Source organism: Psammomys obesus, unplaced genomic scaffold (genome assembly GCF_907164565.1).
Source record: "Psammomys obesus unplaced genomic scaffold, mPsaObe1.curated_primary_1811, whole genome shotgun sequence".
Taxonomy (NCBI): domain Eukaryota; kingdom Metazoa; phylum Chordata; class Mammalia; order Rodentia; family Muridae; genus Psammomys; species Psammomys obesus.
The window spans coordinates 9964411-9987036 of record NW_026596162.1 but is presented as its reverse complement, the minus strand read 5'-3'; the positions used below and the strand labels follow the sequence as shown (position 1 = coordinate 9987036).

General features: G+C 43.9%; 1 protein-coding gene across 1 annotated transcript in view; it reads right to left on the bottom strand.

Moving 5' to 3' along the window:
- Window positions 1-415, bottom strand: part of Jarid2 (jumonji and AT-rich interaction domain containing 2) — a 196084-nt gene extending 195669 nt beyond the window's left edge. Inside the window, exon 1 of the mRNA XM_055595137.1 lies at window positions 329-415. The gene's annotated coding sequence lies outside the window, so the exon portion shown is untranslated. The remainder of the gene's footprint in view (window positions 1-328) is intronic.
- Between the last annotated feature and the right edge of the window lie 22211 nt (window positions 416-22626).

The following is a 22626-nucleotide window of genomic DNA, read 5'->3' as shown; positions in this document are numbered from 1 at the left end:
GTCGCCCGCCGTCTAGGCCGTCGCCGGCGGCTGGGAGGCGAAGCCCCGCCGTCCCCGACGACGGTTAGAGGCGGCTCTTTACCTCGGGGCTCCGGGGCTGTCCGCGGGGGACACCGAAACGCCGGGGTAAAGAAAAAAACGAGCGGACCGTGGAGACCGAGCCAAACCTACGCGAGCCCCGTGGGGAGGCGTCTCGACCCCAGGGCCCGCACGACCAACCGTCGGCGCCCCGCACGCCGCCTGCCCGGCCCAGCCCCTGCCCAGGCTCGCCAGTCGCTCAGACCGCTGGATCCCAGGCCCTGCTGTGGCTCCCGGGGGGCATTCTCACTCGCGGAACTTTGTCAGGTCGCACGGCCCCCGCGCCGCTTTCCTGGGTGGAGCGGAGGGCTTCAGAGGTCCCGGGTTGTCGCATCTGTCAGGCTGGCCTCAGGGACGCGGATGCGCTGCAGCCTCTCCCGTCCACCTGCCCACACCTCCTCCCTCTGGCTTCTGTGCCCTCCGCGTAAGCCCTCGAGTCACACGGCCTTTACGTTTCACTCACGACAGGGCAGCTAAGCGAGGTGTCTAGAAAGTTCTGAGAAACAGAGCTAAACAGCAGTGGATTCAAATGGCCACTTCAGACAGGTAAGCGCAGTGGCTGCCCTGAGCTCAGCTGCCCCGCCTTGCAAGTTAATTCCGACCAAAACTTGTGGGGGAGGATTATAAAAAAGAAAAGTCTAGTTTAGAACCAGGCAAGTTATTGGACTTTTTCATGAGTTGACATAAGACACCTTTATATATTTAAAAAAAAAAAATTAAACCTCATTATTTCTTAAAAATAATATTGTTCATTTTACAATCAGAAAAAAATAAAATAAGTTGCCCGTGTGTCCTAAATTTTGCACAAATTGTTCACTGTTTCCATTTGGTGGTAATGATCCAAAACATTCTGTTTCACAGTTCATTTTTGACCACCCAAGTGACTTTATGGTCATCTTGCCACAAGGTGCTTTGAAAACCCATTATGACCTGTATACTGGAGGTGTCTGCTTCTCCACATCGTTATGGTTTTAAACAGCTTTGCGAAAGTTTAATGTCATATCTGTCAGACCCCAGGCAATCATTAAAGAACAAAGGTTGAGTTTCATGTGGGTTCTCTCAACAAGTTGGGCCTATGAACTCTCCTGCCAGACTGCCAACTCCCAAGTCACAGGCACACGTGAAAACCCATTCAGTTTAGTTGAGGCCTTAGAGGAGGAATCTGCTCATTTCCATGAGGCTTAGATAATGCCTTAGTGTTGTTTTCCTTGAAAAGAAAAATGGATTGTCCTTTGTGGTTGAAAGTCTTCCCTCCTGATGGCTTCCTTCCCCCTCCCATCATCCAGGCCTAGCCAAATACTACCTTTGCTGCTTCTCTCTTTTCGTTTTTAGGTCTAATTTGCTTTTTCTTGTGATGATTTGTTGTTGTTGTTGTTGTTGTTGTTAATAGAGACAATGTTTCTCTGTGTAACAGCCTGTAACTCGGAGATCCACCTGCCTCTGCTCGGACTAAAGGTGTGCGCCAGCACGCCTGGTTTCTTGTGATTTTTAATTCCTCAGAAAACTCTTGTAGGAGTCTGGGGAGGTTTTCTAAGTACATGCTAACACTGTCCTCCTCTGTGAGGATAGTTATTTCTAAATTAGAACACAACTGGGCTTGGTAGTGCAAGCCTGTAACTAGTTCTACAGAGGTCGAGGCTGGAGTACATCTGGAGTTAGAATACCCCCAGCTTAGAATACCTGAGACCTTCTTTAAAAAAAAAAGGAAACTTTCCAGCGTCAGCGGTGGTGTCTACCTTCTTCCTTCTTTTTTTCCTTTCTTTCTTGCTTTACTTCTTTTTTACTAGAGACTCTAGAAGTTGCCCTGGCTGGCCTTGAACTCAGAAATTTAGCTTGGCTCTGCCTCCTGTGTGATAGAATTAAAAGTGTGAGCCACCAAGCCCAGACATAATTTATTATATTCTCTTTAGAGCCTCAGGAACATGAGAGAATTGGAAAGGTGTCATGTTTTAATATTCCACCCAAATGCTAATGGCCAACATTTACACTGTTGATAATTAAACTATTAGCATCTCCTACTCCACTTTTGCAACTTTTGCTATGTTTACTTTTGTATTAATCAAATCCATTTTAGTATCATACAGTGTTCAGTTAAGCATGGCTGCTTAACCTACTCATTCCTGAGTGTGCATTGATATTTCAACTACTATCTCGAAGTACTATGTAGTCAACTACTCAATCTTTTTTTTTTTGGTGGGGGAGGGGAGATAGGATTTCTCCATGTAGCATTGGTTGTCCTGGACACACTTTGTGGACCAAGCTGTCATCATCACAGGGTTCTACCTGCCAGAGTGCTGGGATTGTAGGTGTGTGCCACCATGCCTCATTATCTTTTTAATTGTGTGTGTGTGTGTGTGTGTGTGTGTGTGTGTGTATGAGTATGAATGTTGACAGAGGCCAGAGATACAGGATTCCCTGGAACTGGAATTATTAGAGGTTGTGAACCACCTGACATGGGTTCTGGGAAATGAAGTCTGGTGTTTGAAGAGTATTCTTAACTTCCCAGTCATCTCCCCACTTCTACACCTGCTCCCCCTTTTTTGAGAAAGGGTCTCTCTCTTTGTGTAACTCAGACTGGTATCAAATTATTAATTCTCTTTTGACCACATTTTAATAATTTATTTATTCTATGTGTGATTGTAAATGAATTAGAGAACAGCCTTCAGAAGTGAGTTATCTCCCTCCAATGTGTGGGTCCTGAGGAGGGGATTGAACTCCAATCAAATTCAGCAGCTTTTATCCCCTAAACCATCTCAAAGGCTCCTTGATGACCCTAAACCATCTCAAAGGCTCCTTGATGAAGTTTTTGAGCTTTACACTTTAGTTTTATATTGTATGTCCTGACTGTTACTTTTGTATCATATCCTACTTAATTATCTCTAAATTTTCCAGGAGCCAGGATTGCCTCATATCGAGTTCATGGAACCAACACAAATAAGATGTTTGTTTCCTTCCTTCCTTTCCTCCCTCCTTCCCTCCCTCCCCCTCCCTCCTTCCTTCCCTCCTTCCCTCCCTCCTTCCTTCCCTCCCTCCTCCCTCCTTCCTTCCCTCCCTCCCTCCTAACTTCCTTCCTTCCTTTCTTCCTTCCTTCCTTCCTTCCTTTCTTCCTTTTTTTCAATAAGGTCTCAAACTGTGTAGCTCACCTGGAACTGGGTAGAACTCAGATCCACCTGCCTCTGTCTCCCAGTTGCTGTGATAGAAGGCAGCGCCCCCACACCTGACTGGGTTGACCAATCTGGATGTCAGTATATTTATAAAATGAAAGGGTTCAATTCAGTTATCACCAAAGTCATTTCTGGATTTCACATGGTCTAATTCTACTTTGACCTTTGTGCTGTGTTTGCTGGCCGTAAGCAGGCTTAAATTGAAACTGCTGAGTAAGAATTGTTAGGGCACGGTTCTCGACATCTGGATGTTAACAGCCGCCTGTTATGATTATGGATCACACTGACTAATGTCTTCCTTTTTTTTTTTTTTTCCTTCTTCTTTTCTTTTTTTGAGATATGGTGTGACTATGTAGCCCTAATGGCCTGGGATTTGATATGTAGACCAGGATGCCTGACCTAGAATTCACAGAGATCCATCTGCCTTTGTGCTGGGGGTAAAGACCTGTGCTACCACCACCAGGCCCCACTTTTCATTTGAATAACATTGTATACAATCTAAAGCGCACTGATAATTAGGAAGGACATAGTAGTGAACACGTTTAATGGCAGCTCTTATCTAAATCTTATCTAAGAAGACATGGGTAGCACAGTCCTTTAATTTCTAGTGCTCAGGAGGCAGAAGCAGACAGATTTATTTTTAAGTATGCTGTAATAATAACTTTATCCCACCAGTCATAGAGGGAGGCAAGAGGCAGGCCAATCTCTTTGAATTCAAAGTCAGCCAAGACTATATAGTGAGTTCTTGAACAGCCAAAAAGAAAAAAGAAAAAGATTCTTAGATCTTAAAAAAAAAAAAAAAAAAAAAAAAAGTCTGGGGAGATGGCTCATAGGCAAGGAACACTTGCTCTACAAACTCTAGGACCTAAATTGGACTTCCCATGCCCACCCCACATGAAAAGCCAGGAATGGCAGGGTGTACCTGTAACCCCAGCTGGAGGGTGGGGCCAGAGACAAAATAGGCTTGCTGACCAAAGACCCAGTTCTCAAGGGAATATGGCAGAAGAAAGATGAATGCAAGAGAATTAGAGTTCAAAATCAACTTCCACCACTTCATAACAAGTAAAAAGGGACCCTGAGCTGAAAACTTACTCTCAAAACTAACAAAGTGGTCATGGTGCAATCCCAGCACTCAGGAGGCAGAGGCAGGTGGATCTCAAGGCCAGTCTGGAATACAGAATGAGTTCTAGGGACAGGCAGGGCACACAGAGAAACCTTCTTGGAAAAAGAAAAGAGGAAAGAAAAAATGAGAAAAAAAAATCAGTAACAATGATATAAACAGGTTTTTTAAAAATCTCAAAGGGAGAAAAATGACTGGTGTGGTAGGCTATGGCTGAGTACTCAGGAAGTAGTAGCAGGAGGATCAGAAGTCCAAGGTTATCCTAGACATAATCAAGTTCCAGGATATGTTTAAACTCTATTCCAGAGAAGAAAAAGTCCCAAAGAAATCCTTTCCTTAAGGAGGTGGTTTCTCCAGAACAGTCTTAGAACTATGCTTTAAAGAACTTACGTACCATCTTTACAGGATTGCTGACTGACCAATAGTCAGCATAAGGCTGACTACCTTATGCAAAGTTTCTCATTTTATGTAGGTCTGTCTTAACATGTGGAGGAAGAGAATGAGGAGGAGGGATATTTAAAAAAAAGTTATCTTTGACTGACATCAGGTTTATAAATAGCTATGAGCCAGTGTACTCAGAAGGTGGGAGCTTCTGTTAAAAGAGGGTAAGGCAGCTATTTCCAGCCCACTGAGATTTGCAAGAATATTTTCAAACACACCAGGAGGTAAACCGAGAAGTCAACAGCCATCTTAAAGATGGAGTCAGTGATGACAAGGCAAAGAGTTCTTTTTGTCAGTGCTTTCTGATTTTGAATTTATAGTCTTATTTGTCAAGCCTTGGTAAGATGCCACAGTACAAAGCAGGCATATTCAAATGATGTTTTTAAATCTACTTGATGTGTATAAACCTCATTGGTAGAAGTCACTGAAAGCCTCTCTCTTTGGATTTAATATTTGTAAATTATCAGGGCCAGCAACTGGCCCAGTGGGTAAAAAAGCATCAACCCCGAGGGCTTTATTGCAATTGCTGGACCCCACATGGTGGAAGGAGAGAACAGACCTCTGCTAATTGTCCTTTAGACCACAAGAAGCTAGGAGTAATAAATAAAAGGAATTTTTACATTTTAAACTACCATTGCTATTCTAATTAGATTGTATCTGTGTTGTTGAAATAGAGTTGGTCCTCACTCAGGAACTCTGGAGAAGCAGCCAAGAGTAGAGACCTGCAGTTTTTCAAATTCATGTTACCTTCATTATAACACAGCCCTCTGTGCTGGATGTGGAACTTGTTAGCAATCAGTCAATCCACAGGGGATCATGATGAAGTAACTAAGGCATAGACATCACAGTTCTCAGCTGCCAGGGGAGAAGGCAAAGAAGCTTTATCTGGGCTCACCTCCAGTGGCAAGTAATACAGATGAAAATGGTTAATGGAAAAGAGGAGAGGTCACCTAAGCAGAAATGAAACATTACCACTTTTCTTTCCTAGCAGCCAGGGAACATAGACCCCAAAGAAACTCCTTTCCCACCCAGGACACAGGCTGAACCAAATTATTTATCCAGAAGGATGGATAGCAGGGTGTAAAGGCCTAGGCCTGTCTATAGTCCTATCACTGGGAAGGTGGAGGGAGGAAGATGAGGACTTAAAGGTCATACTTGTCTACATAGTGTGTTTGAGACCATCCTGGGCTGCACAGAATGCTTGCTAAAGGAGATGGGAGGGGGTGGAAAAGTACTCTGGCTGGATGAAATGCACTAGCGATCACTGTCCATCGCGGGCATAGTTAGTTCTTCACCTTCAGAAATCTAGTTCATTTAGTATAAGACAGCTCTTTTGTTTGCTTGCTTTTTTATGGATTTGAGTGTTTGCCTGAATGTATGCCTGTGTACCATCTGTGCTCCTGATGCCCTTAGGCAATGGAAGGGGGTATTGAATCCCCTAATATTGGGATTAAAGACTATTGTGACTCCCCACGTGGGTGCTCCGAATCCAGACCCGTCCTTTGGTCCTCTGGAAGAACAACCAGCTCTCTGTGTAGCCTTGGCTGTCCTGGACTCACTTTGTAGACCAGGCAGGCCTCACAGAGCTCTGCCAGCCTCTGCCTCTCTGAGTGCAGGGATTATAGTCGTGCAACACTGTACTGGGCTCAGCCTCTCCCCCGCCCCCACCCCTCAACTACTGAACCATCTCCCAGCCCTTCAGTCTAAGCCTTAAACTTGATACCCACTAAAGTTGATTGATGTTCTTACTCCCTGGCTTCTGTGAATCCATACAATGCTCAACAAAAGCAAAAACTGTCTCTTGCAGAAATTGTGACATCTACAAAGTTTATATTCTGTCTTCCAAAACCACGCGAACACAGTTATAATGGAGAGGATTCCAACTTTAGTAGTTACACTGGGTCTAAACTTCATAGATTATTAATTTCCAACTTCTTGTGTTTCCATTGTCAACCATCCCCTAAGTAAAAAAAGAGTTGGACATTTACTAAGGATGTAAAATTAAAGCAGACCCTGTTCTCAAAGGCTTATAAAGCACCGACGAGTTTTTCAAAGTCTTGTGAAAGGAATGTTGAGTAACCCAGAAGAATGGCCTGGAGGTGTGGCTTGGGGGTCTAGTGCTTGCAGAGCTTGGCCAAGCCCCAGGTTATACCCCAATAATGGGGGTGGAAGAGAATGCGGAAGTAGGGAAGCTGTTTGAATGTAAAAAGGCCCACTAAGGGTTGGCCAAGACACACCTGTCTCAACAGGTGGCAAAAGATGGCCCTATTATTTGAAGTGGTGGCACATATTTTTAATCCTGGCATGCTTTGGAGAAACAGGCAAGGGACTAGATCTGTGTGATTTCCAGGCACTCCAGAATTATCTAGTGAAACACTGTCTCAAAAACAGAGGTCCTAGCTGGGTGTAATGTGACATGCCTTTAACACAAGCACTCAGGAGGCAGAGGCAAGATGATGTCTGTTAGTCTGAGGCCAGCTTGTGTACATAGTGAGCTCCAGGACAGCCAGAGCTACACAGTGAGACCCTGACTAGGGAAGAAGGGAACATTGCTGCCACCAAAAAAGTGAGATAAATAATAATAGGGCTGGAGAGATGGCTCAGAGGATAAGAGCACTGGCTGCCCTTCCAAAGTGCTGAGTTCAATTCCCAGCAACCACACGGGTGGCTCACAGCCATCTCTAACGACATCTGGTGACCTCTTCTGGCCTGCACACTGCGGGCAGGACACTGTATACATAATAAACCTTTAAAAGTAATAATAACAGAAAATACATATAACTAGCTGGGACTCCTAATATATATATAGTTTGTTTTGTTTTTAATTTGGATTAGCTAGGTGGTGGTACCACATGCATTTAATTTCAGCACTCAGTGGGGGGAGAAACAAGTGAATCTCTTAAGGTTGAGGTCAGCCTGGTCTACAGAGTGAGTTCTGGGACAGCCAGGGCTGATACACACAGAAACCCTGTTTTGCAAAAATAAATAAAATTTGGACTAAGAATGTAGCTTAGTGGCTTGGTCCTTATATGCCAATTAGAAAGTCCTGGGTTCAATCCTCAGCACTGAAAAGAAAATTCACATGTGTGATTAAGTTACAGGACTGGAGACAGGGTTCAGTGGTACATGCTGCTCTTCCAGAGGCCCAGGTTCCATTCCATCAACCCGCATAGTGACTCACAACAGTATGTGATAACTCCAGTTCCAGGGGAGCCAACGCCCTTTTCTAGATTCTTTGGGCACCAGTCTTAAATGCAATGCACAGATATGCATTCAGCTAAAACACCCATACACATAAAAATATTTAAAATCAAATTTTTTAAAATCCCAGCACTTGGGAGGCAGGAGCAGATAGATCTCTGAATTCCAGGCCAGCCTCATATACAGAGAGAATTCCAGGGCTACCCAGAGAAACCCTGTCAGAAAGAAAGAAAAAGAAAGAAAGAAAGAAAGAAAGAAAGAAAGAAAGAAAGAAAGAAAGAAAGAAAGAAAGGAAGGAAGGAAGGAAGGAAGGAAGGAAGGAAGGAAGGAAGGGAGAGAGAGAAAGGAAAAGAAAAGAAAAGAAAAATAGAAAGATTAGGTTAGAGGAAAGCCAGGTGTTATGCCTTGAGAAGCAGAGGCAGGCAGATCTCTGTGAGTCTGAAGCCAGACAAGGCTACATTGACCCTGCCCCAATTCCCACAGGAAAAAAACTATCAAAGCAGATAAGCACTTACAAAATAAATGAATGCTAGAGGCCAGCTGGACTTGGTATCACACATTTGTAATCTCTTCACTCTGCCTGGAGGTAGGAGGGTCAAGGATCAAGGCCATCCTCCACTGCATAGTGCAAGGCAAATCTGTGCCATGTAAGACCCTGTCTCAGAAAAACAACAGAGGCAAGAAGACATCTCAGCTCCTGCTGCACAAGACTGATAATTTGAGTTCAGTCTGCAGAACTCACAGAAAGGCGGTGAGAGAACCACCTCCACTGAAATCTACACACATACAGTGTCAGAAGCACCCATGCAGGCCATATACACACCACCCACAAGAATCATTTTTTGTTAATGGGGGATGGGAGGCCACTGGAGCATTGGCTCAGAAGTTAGGAGCACTGGATATTCTTCCAGAAGGCATGAATTCAGTTCCCAGTACCCACATGGTAGACAAAACCATAGCTCCAATTCCAGAGGCTCTGATGCTGTCTCTTCTGACCACCATGAATATCAGGCACACAGCATACAGACAAACAAAATACACACATAAAATAAATCTCTTTACATGCTGAAAATTTTTAATGAAGATCAATGAATGAATGGACACATGGCACTGTGCCAATTGCCATTTTGTTCACAAGTGCTTCTCTGCACCTGGGGTGATCTTTCAAATAAGTACCTACCACCAGGGACTTGCCAGCACTGAGGAAGTGAAACTGACAAATGGCTTTTAAAAGCTCTCTGCTTTGCTTTCTAGCTAAAGCAAGCTCTCTCTCTCTCTGTGTCTGTCTCTTCCTCCCCCGCCTCCACCAAGTATTGGCATTAAAGGTATGCACACCATGCCCAGCCGAAGCCAGAGCTTCTCTTACAAACTGCCCAAAGAAGATAGGAGACGAAACCAACGTTCTCGAGCGTGCTAGTGAACGTCACCCCTAAGCTAAGACATTTTCAAAAAGTAAGTATATAAAGATATATCTATCTGACAAAGGATGCTTCTCTTCTGCCTTTGTGAGCCTGGGTGCGTGTGCATGTGTGTGTGTGGGTGTGTTACTGGTGATTAGATTTATGCTGTCATGCATACAAGGCAAACCCTCCACCACTGAAATACAGCTACAGCCAACAGACTAAATGTTTCTATCCTTAAGAATTTCATATATTGCAATAAATAAGCCTTTAAGCTGGGCAGTGGTGGCACAAGCCTTTAGTCCCAGCACTTAGGAGGCAAAGGCAGGCAGAGCTCTGCAAGTTCAAGGTCTACAGAGGGAGTTCCAGGACAGCCAAGACTACCCAGAGAAACGATGTCAAAAAAAGAAGAAGAAAAGGAAAAAATAAAAGAATTCGTTCATCTACATCCTTAGTAGTTTTGATTTGATTTTTGAGACAGGTTTATTATATAGCTTAACAGGAACTCACAGAGATCCTACTGTCTCTGGCTTCAGAGTGCTGGGATTACAGGTATGTGACATCACATCTGGTCACACATACTGAAGTCTTAATTAAGCCTCAGTATCTCAGGGTATGGTTGCAGTTGGAGAGGTGGGGGTTTCATATTTGTGTTTGTTGTACATATATGTGTGTGTGCTCACATGTACCGTACTGAGAATGTAGAAATCAAAGGATGACCTATAGAAGTCAGTCCTCTCCTCCATGTCGGGCAAAGGGGTTGAAAGTCTTAGTGGCTATTGCCTTTACTAATTGAGCCAATTCACCAGTCCAGAGTTGGGGTCCTTGATGAAGCAATTAATAAAAATAAAGCAACCAGCCAGTTGTGGTGGTGTACACTTTAATCCCATACACAAGGGAGGCAGAGGCAGGTGATCTCTGTGAGCTCAAGGCCAGTCTGATCTGTGTAGTGAGTTCCAGGACAGAGGAGCTATGTAAAGAGACCTTGCCTCAGATAGATAGATAGATAGATAGATAGATAGATAGATAGATAGATAGATAAAATAGATGAGTGGCTGCTGGAGAAATGGTTTAGGCATTGAAAGCATTCCAGAGGATCTGGGTTTGTAACTGTCTGTGACTCCAGTTCCAGCAGATCTGACATCCTCACTAGGCATACATGCAGGCAAAACACCAAAGCACATAAAATAAAATAAATAATAATAATGTCACTAAAACAGGCCCTATTTCAATATAACTCTCCTAGTGATACAGGGGAAATTGAAGGGGGTCCCCTCTTGGGGTTCTTAGTCTCATTAATGAAAATTTAAGAATGGACTTAAGTGGAAGCTAAAGGACAGTTTTATTCAATTTTAAAAGAAGGACTATAAATCTCAGCAGCTGCCCAGAAGAGAATGGAAAAGAGAAAGAACAAATACCAAAAAGAAAAAAGAAAGAAAGAAAAAAAAAGCCATCCTATTTTAATTAAACCAGCATGGAAGTCAGCTACATGATGAGGGTGCTTTAGAGAAAAAGTAAGAAAGCGGAAAGTACTAGAAAAAAAAAAAAGCATACTTAGGTTCTGGCCAGTGTTGGAAAGAAAGGCCAAAAAAAAAAAAAAAGGATAAAAAGTAAAGTTGTATCTTTGTACTTGTAAAGGTGACAGATAGAATAGATCTCCTGGTGTCAGCTTGTAGGGACTGCACCAGGGGGATGTGAATGCTGGGAAGTAAGCGTATAGTATCTCTTTAGGGAAAATTATTCCATTTAGCTCTTCAGCATGGTTAGCCTGCCTTTCTAATGGTGATCCCTTACATAGGTAATTGACCAGCCCAAGCCCAGCGGGGATATTTAGGTTCCCACCTGGGCCAGAGATTTCATCCTCCGAAATGGAAAGAACTACTTCTCCCACAATGGGCCGTCCTGTGTGAGTTCTAAGAGTTGAAAGCACAGAAGGAAGATCACGTGAGGAAAGGAAGAAAATGACATCTGAGGACGAGAAGAGAAGCCTCAGAACTCTTGCTTAGGCTTCCAGCCTAGTCAGTGGCAGCCCTTCGAAACCAAGGCAGTTGCTTTGCAAATTTAGCTTTCATTTATAAAAATGAAACTGGCAAATGGCCCAAAGGGTTCAATCTTGAGTTGCTTTTCCAAAAATGGCCATGTGAATCTGTTTTGTCACCTACTTCCCCTGTGTTACAACCTTGCAAGTTGAAGGAGGTAGTCAGTCATGGAGTAGCATCCTCTACAAACCAGGGGTCCATCCTTGGCATCTTAACCATCACCTGTTTGATTCAAAGACATTTAACTTGTTTCGTTTTGTTTTGTTTTTTGTTTTTTTGAGACAGGATTTCTCTGTGTGCAGCCTTGGCTGTCCTGGACTTGCTTTGCAGACCAGGCTGGCCTCTAACTCGGAGAGATCCGCCTGCCTCTGCCACCCAAGTGCTGGGATTAAAGGCATGCTCCACTACCGCCCAGAGACACTTAACTTTCTTAGTACATGGTCAATGTTCAGTTTCTGCAGCTGGGACAAGAATATCCCTCTAAGGAATACCTTCATCTCCCAGGTTTCCATCTTAGGTTTCCCATCTCTTCCAGTAATTAGTGCCATCTTGCCAGGTACGATGGAGTCCGGCCTGGTCTATATAGCAAATTCTAGACAGGGCTACAACACTATCATTTAAAAAAAAAAAAAAAAAACCACTTTTAATTGACCATTTCAAAACTGGTAGAGATTGTTCTGTCTTGTTTTAAATGTATTTTCTTCTAAAGAGACATCCCACCCCCCCCCAAAAAAAATTAATAACAAAATAGTAGTCTTCCTTGGCTAAAAACATTTTATCATTCTGTTTGTTTGTTCCCCTTCATGCCCCCAAATTCTGGATGGGCGAGTATACCTGGTTTATATAGTGCTGGAGATCAAAGCCAGAACTTTGTATGTGATAGGCAGATCTCTGAGTTCAAGGCCAGCCTGGTATAGAGCAAGTTTCAGGTAAAGAAAAGTTTAGGTCCAAGTGTGGTGGTACATGCCTTTAATCCCATCACTCAGGAGACAGAGGCATGCAGCTCTCTGAGTTCTAGTCTGTTCTTTTCAGGCAGTTTGTGTCAGTGCATTTGAAAGGCAGTGCAGTGGTGTTGAGCTCATGGCATGTTCAGTTCATGGAATTCAGAGGCAGTTTTACCAGCTGACAGGTTGAAAAGAGAACAAGTTAAAAACAGGTAAGGCAGAATGAGCCAGAGAATGAGGAGGAACTGGAAGATTAGAACAGATTGTTAAGTGTTTGAGGCCCAGCAGAGCAATTCAGCCAGAGGACAAGAGAGAAGGCAGATTGAATCAGTCAGCTAGGAGGGGAATTTGGGCCAGAACAGCTGAGTTGAACCAGCCAGTCTGAGTTCAGAAAAACCAGAAAGGGTGAGTTAATTCAGCAGTAGTCCCAGAGGCTAAAAATATTCTATGTCTAGATTAGATTGTACAAAGGCTAGAAGCTTCAAGGACTAGGCCTAGGCCTAGGTTAGTAGACGGAGGCAGTAAGCCTCCAAGACAACAATTCAATCAGGTGAATAAAAGTTACTTTTACAGCAACTCTCATAAGACTATCCCTAGGCTTAACAGTTGACCCAAAGTATTTGCTTTGCCTTTTTAACTCCTTAAATTTTATTTTTGTAATTTGTTGTTAAGCGTGTCTAAGGTTAGTTTTTGTCAATTGACACAAGCTAAAGTCATTTGGAAAGAAGGATCCATAACTGAGAAAATGCTCCTGTCCTACTGTCCTGTGGGCAAGTCTGTAGAACATTTTCTTGGTTAGTGATTGATATGGGAGGGCCCAGCCCAGCAGGGATTAAGCAAGGGGTATGAGAAAGCAGGCTGCACAAACCTTGGAGGAGCAAGTCAGTAAGCACTTCCTTCAGTTCTGTCCTCCAGTTTCCTGTCTTGAGTTCTTGCCCTGACTTCCCTTAGTGATGAAGTGTGGTCTGACAGTTGTAAACGGAAATAAACCCTTTTCTCCCTAAGTTGCTTTTGGCCAGGGTATTTTATCACAGCAACAGAAATTAAGACACCCAATAAAGGGCAGGACTCAGACTCGATAAACATTTCTAGGATGACTGAATGTGTGAATGTTCTCTAGACAGTGACTGCTCTTATCATTGGTGTCTGTTTCTCTGAACACTCATGAGAAAGACTTGAGATAAATTCCAGATACCAGTAGCTACTATCATCCTCAATCCCTAAGGGGACCTTTCTGCAACTCAGTTACCATTCCAGGACAGCTGGGAAATTCTTCCAATTCCTGTTCACCCTTATCAGAAACCGTGCATCCAATCTAGAGGGAGAGGAGCACACTCCTAAAAAGCTGCAATTTCAAAGGCAGCTGCAGAGGAGAATCATGGGAGTGGCACAACTTCCAGAATCCAAGGTTAATAGGCTGTGAATGCCACTTTCTTTGCACATTGTCCGTGCTTCAGCAGTTCTTTTAAGCTACCATCATTTAGCTTGGGAGAAGAGGAGAGTGGGAATGGCACCAGCTGCAAAGGAGGCAATGACAACAATGCTCTCTCCTCCCCTTGTTCCTACCCCTACCACCTTGAAGGTCTCCTGTCCTGTCACCCTCCCCCCACCCCAGCATCAGGCCCGCTATTATATGCAGGAGGTATCAGACAGCCTTCTAATGTGATTTCAAAATCATTTTCAAACTCATTAAGGCCAATTACTCACCTTTGGGCCCCTGTAGTAAAGTTTGTTCTCTGTCAAACTGACCGCATTTCTCCTTTTGCAAATACGATAAATTTAACAGGCTGCCTCTCAATCATGTAGTTGAGGAAATAGAAATGTGTGAATGAACAGAATGTTTTCATCATCATCATCATCATCATCATCATTACTAGGCAGTAACAGAAATGGAACCAAGGCAAACACTTTACCACTGAGCAATTTTACCACTAGTCCAGGCAATTTTTAATTAGAAAGTGACTCAGGCTAGGTGTAGTGGCACATGCCTTTAATCCCAGCACATGGAAGGCAGAAGCAGGTGGATCACTGTGAGTTCAAGGCCAGCCTGGTCTACAAAGCTAAGGCTACAAAGGGAAACCCTGTCTTGAAACCCCACCCCTGAAAAAAGAAAGAAAGAAAATGACTCAGGCCTTTTAGGGAAAATAGACTTACCTGAAAACACTGGTATGAATTCTAGTACCATTTAGTCTGTTTAATTTGGTCTATGTGGGTATTTGTATGGTGGCTTCTGCATTTGAGCCCAGCACTTGGGAAACTGAGGCAGGAAAATTGCCAACAGTTCAAAGCCAGCCTGGCTGTGTAGTGAGAGATAGGATTTTTAAAAAAAAAAGTGTCAAAATGGGTAAGAGCATGTGCTCGGCTAGCAGAGGCCCCAAGTTCAGTTCTCAGCACCGGTGTCAGCTTCATGACCACTTGTCACTCCAGCTCCAGAAGATGCAGTGGCCATTGTCTCTGACCCCTTGGGAACCAGGTACACACACACACACACACACACACACACATACACACGAGTCTAAGGATTTTCAAAACTTAAAACAACCCCTACCCTACAGAAGACTGCAGTCAGGCTGAGACAGGAAGGTGTATGACACACAGGCAGGAACTCCCAACAGAAAACTGGTCCTCATCAGTGCCCACAAAAAGAATCCACAGTAATGTGGGTTTCCACACACGCATTTCCACATGGGCTTTTCCAAATGACTAGCAAGAGGCCAGGACTGGTTAGAGAGGAAATGTTTGTGCTTTAATCTCAACCTTCCAAAGGATTATTTATCTAGCAGGGTCTCCCTATGTTGCCACCTGCTGCCTTGGTCTCCGCAGTAGCTGTGGTTATGAGCATGAACAATGAAGCATAGAACACTGGCTACCCGTTATTAAAACCCTGGAGCATAGGCACTTAAACTGTGCCAGTGGAAGAACCTTGCAAAGCTTAAGGCAACTTCATCTTGAAGCTCTTTTTCAAGTTCTTTTTTTTTTTTTTCCTCTCTTCATAGTCTTTTTCTGACAGGGTCCATTTGCAGCCTAGGCTGGGTTAGGTTAATCTCAGACATGTAGCAGCCTTCTTGCCTGACTAGAGGTGTGAGCCAACATGGAAACAGCTTCTTCTCTCTGCCGCTCTTCTTTTCCTCCCTCCCTCCTTTTTCCCTCTTCCCTCTGTCCTCCCCTTCCTTTCTCTTTCTTCCTTTCTTGAGTCCCTTGTAACCCAAGCCAGCTTCTAACTAGCTACCCCACAAACAAAACACAGAAAAAAATTTTGTCTCTCTTTTTTTTTTTTTTTTTTCTGTTGGTTGGTTGGTTAATTTGGTTTTTTTCGAGACAGGGTTTCTCAGTATAGCCTTGGTTGTCCTGGACCATTTTGTAGACCAGACTAGCCTCGAACTCAGAGCAATCTGCTCATGTCTGCCTCCCAGAGTGCTGGGATTATGGGATTACAAGTGTGTGCCACCACACCTGGCTAAAAATAATCTTTAAAAAAAGGAAATATTACCATAACATAGTATATAACTGCATGCAAATAAATATTTAAGTTTTGATTACAAAATGCCATAGGAACTGGAAAAGAGGTAGAGAAGGCCAGTGAGTTGAAAAGGCTTCCTGGAGCGGACTGGAAGGATGTCTTTGAGATAAACTTTCAAATAAAAGAGAGGTTTATGCCCAGAACACTAGGAAAAGCAGAAGTAGGGCGAAAAAAAGTAGACAGGTGGCCTGCAGCAAGGTGTGTCCATATTCAAGAAACCTTACTGCATGAGCCAGATTGCAAAGGTGCCCTGGAGGACAGAGAGCAGTGCATGCATGGGACCAGGGTGTGGAGGGGGCAGGCATAGTCTAGAGGGGCCTTGAATGCCTGTATACCTAAGCAACTCTTCCTCTTCCATGGGAACTTTGTTTTAGGGGCAAAATACATGAAAAGAAGACTTGGTTGAAAGCCTAGAGGAAGGGGAGGTTAAACAGGAAAAGTAAAAAAAGAAATTCCTAAATGGTGTTCAGTGGCAGGCCTTTGCTCTCATAACCAGAATCACAGGGAAGAAAAAGGCCCAGGCATGTTGGCCCTCACATGTGTAATCCCAGCATTAGGGAAGAACTAGGCTGGCTATGGATTGAAGTTTGGAGACAACTGGGCCATTTTCTAGGGAGTTCTAGGCTAGTTTGGGCTACATGGTAAGATCCTATCTCAATAAAAGAAGAAAAAAACTGGGAGGGCCAGTGAGATGGCTACCTGGAACTCAGGCCTGACAACCTGAGTTCAATCTCTTCACGCCAAGTGGAAGAAGGAAAAGCCCAATTCTCTCTGACCTGCCTGTGCCATGACACTAGTACACACACTCACTTATTTATACATATACAGATACACAGTAAGCAAATAAGTATAATAATAGTAATAATGAAAAGCTGGGAATGATGTTGAACTCAACCTCTCAGGAGGATCATTATAAATTTGAGGGCAACCTGAGCTACATAATGATTTACAGAACAACTTGAATTACCATCTCAATAGCAACATTAAAAAGGTCCTAGGGCTGGGGTTGGCTCATATCTATAGTTCTAGTACACAGGAGGCAGAGACAGGCAGATCTCTTTGAGTTTGAGACCAGCCTGGTCTACATAGTGATTTCCAGGACAGCCAGGGCTATACAATGAGACCCTGTCTCAAGGAAATAATCAATTAATTTTAAAAGGTATTATAGCTAGGATTGTGACTCAGAGTTAGAGTGACACACACTTAGCATCCATGGGGCTCTGGTGAGGCCTGGTTCAGTTCCCAGGACCATCAAACATCACTTCATTTAAGAAGTGTCTGAGAGTGACAGACCCAGCTCAGCTGTTTGTGGGAAAGCCCTCTGACAGGAGGGAAGTGGTTTTTGTTGTTGTTGGGTATGGTCCCCTATAGTATGGCTCCCAACTCCTTGGTTCGAGCAGCCTTCTTCCCTTAACCTCTCAAGGAGCTGGAACTATACACAAGTGTGTGCCACAGGCCACCACACTCAGTGTCACAAAGCTTCCAGGTGGAAGAACCAGCAAGATTAGGTGACAGTGGCACTGAGGGACAAGGAAGGGCCGACCTAAAACAAATTCAGAGTTAACCATGCTGGGGCAGCTGTGAGAACAGCTGTTGCTATCATGAGGAAGAGGGACAGTAGAAGAGAAACAGGGCTGGGAGGGGATGAAAAGACTGACCATTTCTGTTTCGGATCTACCCTCTCTGTTTGTTTCTGTTTGAGGTGACATGTTTGGTTTCTGTAGCTTTTCCTTCTTCCCTTAAAGCCAGTTTCAATGAAGGGGAAGGAAGCGGGGGGAGGGAGAAAAAGGGAGACTAGTCTAAAGACCCAGCTCTGAATCTTGCACAAGATCTAGGTACATCTATGAACAACCTCAAAAGCCTAAGGAAACAGACAATTAAATTGTTGTTGGTCTTAAAGATTCTGTCGGTCAAGGTGAGGAGGATCCCAGGAGGCTCCTCTACCCAGAGTGTAGTTCCAACCTTGTGGGCTGCAGGAGTAGAGCCTCTCATAATTAGCTACACTTTTATGTTTCTAAGGAGAGTGCTCACTCTGAGAATGAAGCCTTACTAGGCCTGTCCAACTAGAATCACAGGTACCCCATTCTGGACTATGCTACCATGGCTTCCTCAGGAAAACAAAAAACAAAAAAATTTCTGAACAAATGCTTGCTCTCTGAGGACAACAGTGAAATTTTCTGCAGCCTCATACTCACTCCAGTACACAGTGTCTCAAAGTCCTACTGCAGGGGCTGGTGAGACAGCACAACAGGTAAGAGTGCTGGCTGACAAACCTGTAAAGCTAAGTTAGATCCCCAGGGCACACACAAACACACTGAATAATTGTTATTTTAAAAAAACTAAAATTCTACCTCGGTAGAATGTGTGATGGCATATTCAGACACGTGATGGAATTGAAGAGTTAGTTCTCTGCTATATGAGAACCTATCTTAAAAAGACTTTAAAAAGTACTACGATAATTGGTGGCTGCACCTACTACCTGCTGGGGAGGGGCTAGAGGGAGAAAGCTAGAGAAAGTCCACAGACTGGAGTCATTGTAAAGCGGTGACTCCTGACCTTGCCTCCTTTTCATGTTGGCCATAGACAGAAGAGCAGGTTAGGATGGAGCCATTTTGCCTCTCCAATGCTCAACAAGCTTCTGAAATTGGCAGTCGTGACATCCTTGACTCTGACAATGACATAGAGATTTTTTTTCTGCCATGCTCTAAGCAGTTTTGGTGTCTTGTGGTCAAGCTAGTTTAGCAGGATTGAAGCATTGCTAAAAAATAAAATTCGTCAAAGAATAACTTCAAGTTGAAAATTAGAATTAGAGTCATTTGTCCTCAAGTCGAGGTAGGACCCCTGGTTATGTTTTGGTTTGGGGTTATTTTGTTTGTTTTGTTTTTTGTTCCTTACTGAGCATTGAACTAGCATCCATAACTTTGCATATGCTAATAAGTGCTATGTTCTGAGTAACACATTCAGCCATTGAGTGTTGTTGAAACAAGGTCTTATATAGCCCAGGCTTGCCTTTTAACTCACTCTATAGCCAGGGGATGACATTGAGCTTTTCTTGACCTAATCCTGCAGCCTCCACACTCTGAATGTGCTGAGTACCTAACTGGGGTTACGCTGGAGATAAATGAACCCATAGAATGCTAGGCCAACACTTTACCAACTGAACTACACCCCAGGCCAGGCCTTTGGTGCATTGACATAGGGTCTCAGACTGGGTGTGATGGCTCATGCCTGTAATCCCAGTATTCTGGGAGGCAGAGGCAGGCAGATCTCTGTGATTTTGAGGCCAGCCTGGTCTGCAAAGTGACAACCAAGGCTACACAGAGAAATGCTGTCTTGGAGAGGGGTAGGGTTCTCACTGTGTAACCGAGGATAGCTTCAAACTTACTATCTTCCTTTATCAGCCACCAGAGTGCTAGATCACAGGTATGTGTCCCTGCCTGGTCCGTTGTTATAATTTTCCAACCTCCAACAGCCAACCAGGCACCTGGTAGAACATTCTGTAAAGCTTGCCTTTATCATACCCACTCTGTTTTTACCATATCCTAGATCTTTCTTTCTTGCCTGTCCATAGAGTACCCCCCCAAAAAAAACTGCTCTCTCTGTGCCCTCACTTGTGCCTAGCAGCTGCCTTCCCTTCTCTGCAGGGAAAGAAGACTGCTCTTGGGACCATGAGCATCTGGTTAGGTGCTCTGGTGTGTGCCTGCCAAGGTGGCTGCTGCAGGTGACTCCTCCTGGGAACAGGTGCAGTTTATTTGCCTTGCTCTTGAATCTGGGCCTATAACTTGCTTTTACCCACAGAACCTGTGGAAGTGACTGTTTGGGGGCCTCCCAACCTAGGTAGTAAGACATCAGTGTCCGTTTCCCTCTGTCTGCTGTGAGCTGCTATGCAGAGAAGCTCTGGCAGGTTTACCAGGTAATGAGAGGATAGCTACATGAGACAGAAGAACCAGGCAGCACCCCTCAGACTGCAGCAGTCCTCAATAAGACACCAGATAAGTGAGGGGTTTAGGAACTACTATCCTAATCGGCACCATTCCTTCCTATTGCGTAATCATGAACAATAAATGGCTGCTGTTCCTTTAAGCCATTGAATTTCTGTTTGGCTACACAGCGATACAGTTCATACTTTCCTTGTGTGGTTATTTACTTGGTTAAAAAAAAAAAAAAAGTTTGTTTTTTTTTTTAAATGTGTGTATGTGTGTGTGTACCACAGGGTGCTTGTGGAGGGCAGAGAACAGCCTGAGGGAGGCGGCTGTCTCACTCTACCCAGTGGATCCTGGGGACTGAACTCAGGTCATGTGCCTGGGTGGAAAGCACCTTTACCCAGTGGGCCACCTCCCTGGCTGATTCTTTTCCACCGACATACAGTGAGCACTCTACCATGAGCTCCACCTCCAGCCCCCCCCCCCCCCTTTTAAAGCATCTCTTCATGAAAGAATTTACCCTTGCCTGGAACTCACTTTGTACCCTAGTGACAATCCTCTATTGCCTGCACCTCCCATGGCATCCAGTTTAGTCCTAATTTTATTTTTCATTTACTTTGCAGTGATGGAGATAGAACTCAGGGTATTATACATACCCAGAAAATCCTCTATCAGGAAGCTTTATCTTTGTCTTTTTGTGTGTATGTATTTTGACAATATCTCTCCACGTAGGCCTTGCTGCCCTCAAACTCACAGAGAACCAACTCTCTCAGCCTCCTCCCTGCTGGGATTAAAGGTGTGTGTAGAGGCACCCTTCATTATAAATAAATAAATATATACATATATATTGTGAATTTAAAAATATATTTTGATCATATTCATTCCCTTCCCCCAGCTCCTCTCAGATCCTCCCCACCTCTGAATCTTTATAGCATGCTTCCAGCTAGATTGTAAGATTCCAGTAATCCTTTATAGTACCCTGTGCATTTGTTTGTTTGCCAAATATTTAGATATAGTTTATCCTCTAGAGTCTTGCCTAGTCTCCTACAAAGAGCATACAGAAGGGACTGAGAAGATATCTGTGAACTGGGCAGTAACATTCTCATCCAACTATTCAGAGGGCTGGGTGCTGAGACTTCCAAGAGATAGTTACTACGGGACCATTTAGTGGAAGGAAATGCTTTGGACTTGGAAAATAAGCACTGTTATTTTAAAACCAGACTAGAGGCTTGAAGGGTGGCAATGAGGAGACAACTAACAGGTCCTGGTGGTGCACACAGGTGATCTGTCATCTGGGAAGTGGAGCCCTGAGGCTCAGGAGGTGGACCACCTGGACCACAAGTGACCTAATCCCCAGAACCATTAGTAGAAAAGGGAAAGATCCCAAAGACCAGGTGAGGCAGGAAAACTGAACCAAAATCAGAACAGTCAGTCTGTTTTCTCATATTCACTTTTGCTTTGTTTTCAATTTGCCGCCCCTAGACTTTCCATTCTTTGGCCTTTGTAAGGCCAGGATATTCAGGACCTCTAAGGACTTCCTCATTCCAATACAATTCTTTGAATTTTTCCTTCAAATGCAAATAAAGGCACTTACCATTTGGATAGCTGTGATTAAAGAGAGGAAGGCAGTTTCTTGAACCTCCTGCAACTTCCCTTTTTGTGACTGTGGGTTCAGTCTTGTAAAGGCAAAGAGCCCTATCAGAGAGCTGGGTGGGTGATAGAGAAGATGCTTGCTAACTGCATTCTGCAAAAGAAAAGGAATCAAATGATAGACTATCAAATCCCACACGAGTTGACATTACATAGCTCTTTATAGTAAAATGTTAAGTACTTAATATTTTATTTTCATTTCGGGTCAGCATGCAGTGTACCTCACAGCTATTTGTTCTTGGAACAAATGTGCGTATGCTTATTAGATTTAACAATCCACCGCTCACAGTTAGTAAAAGGGTCAGGCAAGGCCTGACTCCCTTGAATGAATAAGCCTCATTTGCACTTGTGGTGACAAAAAACACTAGTTCTCAAACCAAAAGGGAGAGTGGGGTGGGGGTGGGAGGGTTGAAGGAATGGTAAGCAAAAATGCTGCCGCAGTCTCTCCCACCCACTCACATTTCCCTTCCCCGCATCTGTCTTTCTGAGTAAGGAATATTTCTTTCCCTTCCTATGTTTTGGGACTAGTGTTATGTGTCTTTAATTTTTTTAATGTTTTGTTAGCCCAAGCTAGCAAACTAGAACTCAGTGCACTCCTCCCTTCAGCCTCCTAAATGCCGAGATTATAGCTCACTTCGTGTCACCCAGTTTCTATCTTCTTTCATCATTATGATCCTGTTACCCATTTCTCTATGTAAGTGTCCTGTGTTCATTTGTGCATCTCTATAGCATGCTGAGCATACTTTCTCTGGGGGAAAAAAAAAAAGCCAAGAATGCCAAGGTGGTGTAATAGGTGGAAGGTTGGGAGTGTGGAAGTGATTAGACCAAGAATTCAAGGTCAACATTAGCTACCCGATACCCAAGTTCAAGACCAGCACAGGCTAGATGAGACCCTTGTCTCAAAAAGCAAAACAAACTAGAAAGGTTTCTGATGCCAAGAGCTGAATCATCAGTCTGTGGGAGTGCAGGAGCAGGGCACATTGACTAAGAGCCACACCACCTCCGCTCTCAGCCACCTTGTTTTAGCCCTTTTCTGGGATGTGGGGTGGAAATTCTGGGCCTCTGCTCATCTCCAGTTGATGAAATGCTTTGTCACCACTGTCATCATCAGTGAAGTGAGGGTGAAGACTCTGCAGAAACAAGACA